Source organism: Pinus tabuliformis, chromosome 4_2 (assembly GCF_031772625.1).
Source record: "Pinus tabuliformis cultivar Carrire ecotype Pingquan chromosome 4_2, CPIR1, whole genome shotgun sequence".
NCBI classification, from domain to species: Eukaryota; Viridiplantae; Streptophyta; class Pinopsida; order Pinales; family Pinaceae; genus Pinus; species Pinus tabuliformis.
The window spans coordinates 780081701-780093182 of record NC_142304.1 but is presented as its reverse complement, the minus strand read 5'-3'; the positions used below and the strand labels follow the sequence as shown (position 1 = coordinate 780093182).

Sequence of the window (11482 nt, the reverse complement as noted above, 5' to 3'; positions counted from 1 at the left end):
TACTTTCTGGTTCAGGAGTTTTATAAGTTCACTAATAGACACAATAAAAGCGGCACGAGCTGGTTTCTTAACCAGTAAAACAAATGGCGGATTTGAAGCTACCAGATTTCTTCAATTACCCCCCTTACTTCACCTTGCAGCCTGTAAGGGATACTCGGGAAAAACAAGTGCAGTATTAGTTTTTGAAGGTCGAGCTGAATGGCTAGATAAAGGACAGAAAAAATGTTTAATTCTTTGGCGTCGAATCCAGGATTGGGCTGAGTACATATTGAAGTTTGTTCATGAGAATGGCCTCGAAGATGACATTATGACTCTTGAAGGGATTCGATCTGGTGTTGAGTCAAGAGAGGCAGAGCTTGCTAGCATTGATCGCATATCTTTAATACGGGCTCTTAAGTTACTAGAGCAACGTGGGAAAGCTGTGATTTTTAAAGGAACATCCACAGATGATGAAGAGAATCTCGAGGAGAGCGAAGGGTTTGGGAAAATATCCAAAAAGGATTTTTCAACTAGAAAAATTTGGCGCACATCCTTGACACCTGGCCCTTCACTTCAGCCAAAAATAAACAAAGACACCTGTTACCAGAAGAATAGGATTCGTATTCTTATCTATGACCTCAGTTAGTCACATAATGGGGTCTGCGCTCCAATTTTTAGTCTTTTTGGTTAGAGAATTTCGAGGAGAAAGTTGTCCGTTGTTCTATTTATGTAACTTCAGGTGAAACAGCACCCAGGTTTTTGGGTTGATCTGTTTTCTCTTAGAAAAGATTATTTAATGTATTAAATTTTTTTTTGTAAAAGTTAGTGGAGAAGAGTTTCCTAGTGCTGAGAGGTGTGTGTAACAGAGCTTCATTGTATAGTTTTTGACAGAGATTTTTAATGAAATTACACAGCTCTGACTTATGAGATTCCTGTGGTATGAAATTTAGCATAAGTTTTTCTTCTGTTTCATATGTAAACTGTTATGTTTCATTTCACTTCATGATCATTTCTAATTGAACAAATGAAGTGTTAAGGTAGAATTCATCATTTGTATGCTCTACCTTTAAGTTTGTTCAATATTTCATGTTTTCTTCTGTTTAACAAGGATTCATCTTCTATGCCCTTGTCAGCTCCTCAGCAGTCTTGCCATCCCATTTAATCTCAATTTGATGTTAAATTTCTTGCCTACCTTGCCTCAGTCGATAATCTGTGTTTTTTATTATATTTCTCTGTTCAAGCTGTTTCTTTGCCCCATGCAGCCCAGAAAAACCCCGTCATTTTATTAAAAAACCCTAAAAACCCCAAATCAACCCATTTGATCAGTTTACTAGCCTAAAATCAGTGTTACCCTATTGGTCATATCACCAATTGAAGATCTTTACCGAGATAGACCGGAGAGAGCCCTCTCCTGCCCCGTAGGGCTAGCTACGAGGCTAAGTGGTTTGATGTTGCCTTGAGGTTTACCTTTCTCAGCCTGAGGTGAAATTTCAAGCGCTAACAACCTGCACATCGATTCAATACTCCCCGAAATACCAAGGCCCTGTGATAGCAACGAACCAAAACAGAGAAGTTGGAATTCTACCAATGTGTCGCCAAGTGTTGTAGTGACTACAACCACCCTCCAAACTTTTGGCCTGCACCAATTTTGGAGCCTCCCTTAGAGAGTTTCACTTGATGACTGAACACACTCATGTTACTCTGTGAGCTTGCGTGATTCTTTTCATTCACCTCGCTTGTTTATTGCACTCAAGTCTCTATATGTTGATGTCTAAGTCATGCTTGCGACCGTGTTCTGGTTATGTTCAAAGTCTTTGCTTCGTATGTGTTTGTTGTGTTCGCCATGAAAGCATCTTTCGCACTCACACATGGAGTCACATTCACTATCGTGTAAGCATCGTCTTGATCATGAATGATCAATCACGACTGTTGTGCTTGTCGCTTACACCGTTGGTCAGTCATGTTGAACATGTGTGTCTGGATGGTTCGATCGTTTTGTCGTCAAGTCATGTGAGTGTGTGTTCATATGATCACCTATGCACATTTCTACTATTCACACACTTATTCATTTCTGTTGAAGTTTTGATGACCGGACTCCTCACTGACAGCTGAACCATCACCCTTCTTTCGACTTGATCAACTGTCAACCAGAACAATGCAGAAGTTCCAAGCTAGTTCCTTCAAGCAGTGCTGCCAGCAAGCAACTCAAGTAGCACTCCTGCTAGCCACCCTGACAGTCGACTGAATGTTCATCCTAGAAATTGCGTAGTGCTCATGAGCAGGCCTCCTGCTACACATCAGTCATCTCAGCTCAAAAATTACACAGAGATGATCAGTAGGCCAGCCCTCTGGCCTTAGTGCATTTTTCCCAGCCAGCAGATCCTAGCAGCAGATTTCCTGTTCCCTCTAGGAATTGTGCAGTTTCTGTTGGCAGTAACCCCAGCAGACAACTGGTAGTTCCCTCTGGGAATTGCGCAAGTCTGGCTACCAGTGACCCCAGCATCCAACTGGCATTTCCCTCTGGGAATTGCTTAAGTCTAGCTGCCAGTGACCCCAGCAGCCAACTGGCAGTTCCCTCTATGAATTGCGCAAGTCTAGCTACCAGTGACCCAAGCATCAAACTGACAGTTTTGTCTAGGAACTGCACAGTTTTGGCTCCCAGTCTCTCGGGTAGTTCCCCAGAAAAACTGTGCAATCCCTATCGATTGACCCTTCATGTAGCCTAGCTCGTTCCTCTAGGAAATTGCGCAACTCTAGCTGTTCAACCCTTGTTGATTGTTCGTTCTTGAAAATGTGTACAAAGCATGCCTACCTTTGCCTCCTGTAGCCCAGACTATCCCTCCCAAAATTTGCACAATTTCCCTCCAAGTCGAGCCAAACCTTGCAGATAGTCACTGTCAACTTAGATTGTCTGTCTCCATCTCTCAGTCACTCTTGCATGGTTTTCATCAGTAGTTTCCGAAGCCATCATCCCACCTCACAACCCTGTTGCCTCTCTAGGTCACCTGCATTTGAATGATCATGTTTCATGGTAGACTAGGAGGTTTTGGATTTGATGTCGTCTTGTCATGAGTGACTGCATGTACAGTTACACCAACAAACATGTTAAGAGGACGAACAGGATGAACGAAGGGAGCACATGCATATGGACATGTTCACCAAAAAATGAATGAATGAAGTGAAGCGAATGAACTTGACGAACATGCACCTTCGCGAATAAGTGTGTCTGTCAACCATTCCAACATGAAAGCAAGGAAAAACATGCTAGAGCTTAATCAAGCGAACCAACGACCATCGAAGACTCCGTGCACCTCGCCATGTATAGGTGAAGCTATAATACACCATGAAGACATCCGTCACTCAGCAGCACTGTAGCTCGACATGCACTCAAGCAGTAGCATGAATGTACCATCATTGTCATGTCAATTAATGTGTCATGTTGCCCACATCTCCACTATGGGCTTGTTTTCAATCAATGTGATGTAAGATGGAAGTCCAAGAGCCCACTTATTGAACATAGAGTCGTGTAAGTCAGAAAGTCATGGAATTCAAATGGTCATGAGGGTAGTTGAACATCCACAAGGGTCATTTTACCCCCCTCATTTCGACATGAAGGGACTTTTCACCTCATCTCCTCCCACATAGCCAAGAGAGTCTGTAATCTTTTCTTTGAGGAGTAACTAGTGGCTCTAACACCCCGCTGATGGGGTTAGTGATGTATGGTGTAATGATGTGTCTTGGAACTTTTGCTTAATTCAAAAGCTTGCCAACATGCCATCACGGTTTCACACATGTATTTTATTAGTTGTAAGACTGATCTTTAACACTTGCAATGCATGTTGTTTTAACAATGTGTTCTACATTTGAACTGATTCATTTTTTTTAATGAATTATCTATTAATGGAAATGTGTTGTATATGTTGTTAATGTTTTCCCACTCATGTCGACTTCTCTCCCGACATCAGACAGACCTTTCACATGAACCTTGTTGTAACAACCGTTGCACTCGTAAGATATAAAACTTGTTATTTGCAACAAAGCTTTCCCATTAAGATTGCTCTAACCATTCGACGATTAGATCTCAATATCAAAACAACCAATTTGAAAACCCTAAGACTCGTAAGAAAGTTAATTTTCAATCAATGCATTTGAATCACAAAGAGAATCTTGTGAGAGAGGTCCAATGTAATCTTATTTAGGAATCTTGTCAATATGCACTACTACAAAAGGGGGGTTTTAAGACAATTTTTGAGTAAATTGTCTTAACTTGAGACAAAAAACTTGTAAATTGTCTTAAATATTTCCTTTAATCAAGTGTCTCAAATTATTGTCTTAAAAAGTTGTCTTTATAAAGACACTATAGAATACATGTATTATTTTATCTTAAGAGACAATTCAATTTTGTCTCTCAAGAGAGAATAGTTATGATTAAAGACATATTTCCTCTATAAAGTATTTAATTCCAGTTATTGTCTCTCTAGATACAATACAAAATTTTGTTGAGAAAAGAAAATATAAATTGTGAATCTTTTTGTTTCTTCAATGACTAATTCATGTTAGGGCATGGTGCAAACGAACCACCAACCTCCTCCTTGCAAGGCAGGTGCTCTTCCATTGAGCTAGTACCCTTTAAAAAATGTGTTATCTCGATAAGGAAATGTAGAAATCAAACAAAAGGAATGTCATAATGTGTTATCTTGGTAATGTATCTCAAATAGAAAAGTACCTCTCGTTAATATGATATTTCCATCCAAGTATTGGCTTTTCATCTCTCCAAATCCAAGAGCTTTCAAAACAACAACCTTCAATGCACTCGAGAGCTTGTTCATAACAACAATAGCTAAAGCTTATTGTTTAGTGTCCTCTGCAATGATCAAAATGGGATACCTCCCTCGAATGGCACATATGGCATCTTCTAATACTGAGATCATGTATCTTGCATTTGTAATCTTCTTATCAACGAATAGAAGCTGCAATTTACAATAAATAATGATTTAATTCCAGTCTTTGATAAGTAGAATAAAAAATCATACAAAAACAAATATATATTTAGCAACCTTATACTTAGCAATGTTCATCTTTCTTTTAGATCATTAAATCTGCACCCCCGATTTAATAACGAGCAAAACAAATTGAGGCATAAAATATGCAAATACATACAAGCCAACACAACCCAAAATCAATCTCGAGGGTGTGTGATATGCATACTGGTAAGATGGAAGTGACTAGGAAATAATTTCACAATTTCAATAGATTAAGGGTTAAGAACCAGACAAAAAATTTGGAGCTCTTATATAACAGGGTTTCGACCTAGCTGGAACCTTGCAAAAATCAAAGTTCCACCTAAATATATGCCAAGTGTGTATGGTGATGAAATATTGAGGGTTTCATTTAAAAAAAGAGTGTGATTTTAAATTATTCACTCTCACATTACAAGGAAAACAAATTAATAACATCACAACAATGAAACAAGAAGAAAATTCTTTTGCATCAATCACCTTGCAATTCTCATATTACACGAACATACTCTCACTGTCTGTCACAAAGTATGGAGAAATATAACCACGATCAAATTGCATTCAACAACATAAATATTATTTTATGCACTTTTTCCCTCTTCAAGTGTCACAAAACCTTTCCTTCCAACTTTTCTCATAGCCTCTGCTATCATTTCTCCTATTTCATAGTTATTCCCACCACTCATTGAAGCAACATTTACTAATTCATTGTCTTCAACATGGAAAGTAATACAGATTACAAAGTGTTAAAATTCTTAACCATTGACACATAACAAAAAATCCAAAAATAGAATTTCTTCACAAGAAACTTATCAACATGCTACCTTGGAGTAAGGATTAAATGATAATGTTGCATCAACTATTTCCATAATAAAAGTGCACCTCAACCATAAGACTAAACAACTACAACTATTAAATATCTAACAAGACCAAACAACCAAATGTATTCCTCAATACAAATACTGTATGGAAAATGAAAAATATTTCTCAACCAAAAATACCTTAGGCAACTAATTCATTCAATTAGATGCAACACCAAACCATCGAAGAAATAGAAAAATGGCCTACTCAAAATATGAGGATTTACCTCCTTTGACAAACTTTTGAGTTTTGAAAGAAAAAAAAAGGCCTTTGATGTCATGTCAATGCCCCTAGTAATCTGAATGGGATTTGCACATGTTACAACAACTTAAACAAAAAGTTTCCATTTCCGATTTTAATTCAAAAATTTAGGATACAACCTTTGTTTGTTGGGTCCTTCCTAACAAGATCATAACAATTGACAAAAGGATCAAAATTTTCAAATACCTAATGACAATGTTTTTATTAAAATACCATTTTAAACTCATTAAATCCTAAACCAATACTATAGGTTTAAACACCATAAAACCCTACAAAAGTGAACAGATCTTAAACCAATAATAGTCGTCAAAAATTACCTTTACAACTTCCATTATTAAACCCCATGAAAACAAAACAGATGTGGTGGTTCCATCCCAAACTAAATCACTTTTCTTTGTTGTAGCTTGTATTACCAACTTGGCCCCAATATTTTCAATTGGGTCCTCTAACACAACCTGTCAAAAAGAGGAAACCTTGGCATTGAAATAAATTTCATTGGACTGGCCATTACAATAGAGCTTGAGTCAACCACAACTCTTTGTTTTCAATTGTTGTTAAAATATTTATTCATTACTCTCATGTGACTAGTCCACATTCCAGGTAGACCATTGAGTAACAAATATATTGTCTTTGAACTTTCAGTTTACAATTTTTTCCTACCAGATCTAAGATATTTAGGAAGTGGAAACTAATACAACATTAAAAACAAAACCAGAACACACCTACAAATTACCTCCTTAGCTATTGTCACACCATTGTTAACTATTTTCAAAGAACCATAATTACTCTCCAAAAAAACATTTATTCCCGTCAGTCCATGGGTGACTCCAACAAGATTGACAAGTTTATTCACACCTGCCTACAAGAAAATTAGATTGGGCTTTCAATTAGAGTGCAATTGAATGCAGGATTATATGCCAAAACAACTCTCCATGAAAAACTATTACCACACATTATCATCAAATATAAGTGGATAATGAAAGATCCTCCATAATGAAGTTTTACATGTAGGTGGGCTTCCTTTAAACAAGAATTTTTCTCTGAATTGTAATTTTTTTGTTGCTAAGACATCCCAATTGAAGTACAACTCCTTTTCTAAGGCTCTTGTATTAACTACTTGCTCTTTGATTTGTAATCTTAGAGTCCATACTTTTCTTAAGTGATTAAAGAAAACGCGTGAAAAAGAATGAAAGAGAAGATAATTATCTGTAATGTTCCAAACTTAAATAAATAGTGATATACAAGGCAAAAACGATTTACAACACAAAAATTTTAAACAATCAACAAATGCTCATAAAAACTCTAGAATTAAGAACCAGTGAAGCCATTTTATTAATCAGTGAAGCAAGTACAATAGTATGGAGGAATGCACCTAGGCTTGCTTTAATGGAAAGCATGACAGAACCTGGGTGATAATACAATGATCTCAAATGCTAGAAATGATTGCTCCTCTAATGCTATGTGCTGCCTAGAAAATTTCGTAGTTGCCTCGAAAGGGATTGGAAAAAACACCTCCTATGGTTCTCAAAAAATGATGAAACTTCAGACACAAACTCCTTGGCCAAAACCCACTAAATCTAGAAATTGTTTGGTCTATTTGGACTTCCCAAAGTCGACACCCAAAGGCACTATTAAATTCCCAACAATTCTATATTGATTATTGCAAAGATACGACCTAAATCCGTCCCTTCAGTGCTCAAAAAATTATGAAACTTTATATGTGGTATCCTTGTCAAAAACCTAGAAAAAACCCAGAAAGGATTTTTGCTGGTTTAGAATTCTAAAATTTGGCCCCCTTAGTGCCCAACCTTTGCTAAAACTGCAAAACTCAGCCTACTGGAAATTTCCTGTAAATCCTCCCGAAAATGCCCCAAAAGTATTGGGTTGACCTTTGATATCCAAATTCTATCTTCTTGGGTGAGCTCTTGGCCTAAGACACCTGCTCCTAAGCTCCACAAAAAACTGTTGAGTGGCCTCTGCGATATCCCCTAGCCTAGCAATTGGAACTGCTAGAATGATGGCCATGCTAGATGTAAAAATCAGCAAGAGTGCAGGTTTATTGCTTCTATCTCAACTCTCTATCTCTCCAGCAAAAAATCTGATGTCTTCTAGCCTCTATCTCCCTCTGTGTATTCTCTGGCTGCCTAGAAATACACACTCCCTATGCTACGCTGGTTGGTGGTGCTATGTCACTGCCTCAAAACTCCTAAAATCATTCTAAAACTGCCTCTCTAGGGCGGGCACGGATGCTCCCCCGATGTATAGGTTGAATCTCCTGCTTGAGAGATTCATGGATAAACAGTCGGTTGACTCAGCTAAATAAAAAAGTGAACAATCAAGTGGTTTTGTTTGCAAGATGTATGAATGAATCCCAAATGAGAGCTCCCTCCTCCTTTTATCTTTGTAGGTATTCCTTACCTCATGTGGGCCCCTCCATCCATCACTTCTAATTCCCTCCAAGCCATTCGAATGGCCTAGTTCGAATTCCCACAAGGGTGTCCCCCACCTTCCACTAGCAACCAAATTAAGTCGAATTTCCTCCTAAGTCCGTAAGTCGAAAATTCTGGGTTCTTTCCCTTAGCCAAAATTGTGCAAAAATGTGTGGAAACACCTTGTTACAAATGTGTTTGAGAAGGGATATGGCATTTTCTGTCATATCGATTAAACACTGCACGCAACTTCCTCTCCTTTCAAATGTTTCACAATCAGGTGGACGTGGTAATTGTTGTCACTTTTCCTGAAAAAAAAGGCCATTTCTCATATCCTGAATAAATTACAAGATATTCATATTAGTATCAATGTCTAAAAAACATGAATTCCATTGCATAATATCACTTAAAGGTGTTAAAGGAAAACTAAACAGATATCAAGACTTTAGGCAACTTATGGAGCATTAGGAAAGAAAAAACCAAATATAAATCCAACCACAATCCTCATTTTAATGATACTAGATCTATATATTTACATTAAGCTAATACACATAAACCCCATCTATATTAATACTAGCATAAAGCAATCTAAGGTAGTTTATGTTGTAGGCCTTCAGGTTGCCATGTTAGAGGTTGAATATTTTTAATTTGAATTCATGAACTCTATGTAATGTGCTACGGTAATTCCACCCTATTTTCCACTAAAATTTCTCCTTCTTGTGCAATAGTTTAACACAATAAATCCAACAGTGCACCCCTACCACTGATACTACTGTACGATGTCATGATAATTCACCCTAGGATTTCTTGATAATTAACCTTTATTTTTATGTTACAGTGGTTAAACTTTAATTCATAATTTCTATATTGCCTTCAATGATTACATTGAACAAAGGTATCTGGAATAATAAACAACAATACAAGAGTATTTTGCAATACACTACTCAATATCATATAAACCCACAGTCACAACATGAAATTCAATTCAAACAAATTCAGTTCCTCATTGATGAGAACAATGAACCACAAGTTAAATCCAATTATGTAATATCAGTTACTCCAACTAGGAGTCACAAATTAAATGAGTTATGTTTCCTACACTTCTTGCAATTTACACTATCGAAGAAGTTAACTTTGAACCTATTACAGAGTTGGCTTCACCGCAATCTGCCTCTTTCTACCAGACTATGTCCTTCTATTAGAGGATATGAATTGCAGGTAGTCACAAATTGCGGGAAGTGTTTTTGTTGGTATGTATAGGAGTTCTTCTCCATAGATTGAATGGAAGAAAGAATCAGTGGTTTCCTTTGGATCTGGAGAAAAGATAAAATCCTCACAACTTGGAAACCCTCCTTGATGCTCAACCTGAATAGGTCTCACTTCAGGAAAATCTGATTCATATTTTATTCAGGCTTTGGAACCCTCTGATGAGTTTTGAATCACTACTCCACTACCTTTTAGCCCTCCAACTGACCATCCTCTTTGAGTCCAACTTGTTGAGATAATACCAAGGCTTGTTCTATGACAGAGAACACAAAAGGGACAAACAAGGACCTCGCTTGCCAGGACAAGAACTAGTCAAGTAAATTTGTAGCCTTCTAGAGATATTTATTGTGCCATAATAGGAGAAAATCTATAGGCTTTGTTGGATTTTCAAATGTCCTTCCCATGCCAGAAAAAACCTAATTGATTTTTGTATAATTTCTTTAGAAGATGCCTAGACCATGACAGAACCTCGCTCTTCCTTAGAGTACAGGACCATAAAAAATCTCTTTACTTTTCTCCAGACTTATTCCCATAAGGATACCTCACGAACCATGAAAAATACCTCATTACTCTAGATGGGAAGCTATTCAAAACCAAAACCCTAGAATTTTTTTGCCTAACTATAAAACCTTTGTCCTAAAAAACATAAAGATTATCTTATAATTTCTTCCTCCTTCAAGGACTTCCTGAGATTCACTCTTCATAATTACCTCTGTACTTATGACTGTATATTTTTGTAGATAGAAGAAAAAATATTTATTATTTTAAGCATAGGTTTCAGGCTCAAGTTGATTTGTCTTCTAGGTCAATCACATTCTTCATGATTCTAGGGTTTTTCAAGTCAAAACAATGTTTTTCATAAGTTTATAAGTCAAGTCCAATTTGGAATTTGATAAGTAAGTACATTCAAAATGTTAATTTTAGTCCCTACAAGACAAATGCAGGCCTGTTTGGGGCAACTTAGCCTCCGAAGATGTGTATATATAAGAGAAACTCGACCTCAATTGGAATATACATCAAGAAAGCTTCATATACTGAGAGAGGAGGAAAGTAATGAAAAAAACAAGAAAATAAGTCAAATTCAAGGAGAGAGAAATAAAGGTCAAATGAGAAGGAAATTTTCCCTAGAAACTCTGGCACATGTGAAATTTCAAAGTTGTAGGAGGCCAAAAATTGCGGTTCTATTATAGGAGGCAAAAATTTTGTTATAGGGAATGAAATCTAAAGTTTGACTAGGTTTGGAGGGATTTGAACATTGTTGACTTGTGGGGAATTTGACTTTGACTTGTTGGAAGGATCCCTTTATGTGCTTGTATCCTTGACAAAGGAATTGATATTCTACTAATTATTTATGGACAAAAAATTGACATGATGGAATTTTGGTTGTTCATGAGTTCCACTATAAAGATGATAAAATGTGATAATATACTACAAATAAAGTCTATAAATGATATCAATGGAAATATAGTTGAGCATTCCTACGCAAGAGTGTTATGCAATACATAAGAGATAAAATAAAATGAGTTGATGTACTAGTAGACAATAAGAGGAATTCACATAAAAAATTCTTTTAAATACAATAAGAAAATTTCACATCGCAGTAGAAACATTAGGCATCACAAATTTATAATTTAGGTTCTGAAAATGAATTTAATCCCATGAAGGAAA

At 36.7% G+C, this 11482-nt stretch overlaps 1 pseudogene; it reads left to right on the top strand.

Moving 5' to 3' along the window:
- On the top strand, window positions 1-999 carry LOC149171972 (vacuolar protein sorting-associated protein 25 pseudogene; annotated as a pseudogene).
- The last annotated feature ends 10483 nt before the right edge of the window (window positions 1000-11482 follow it).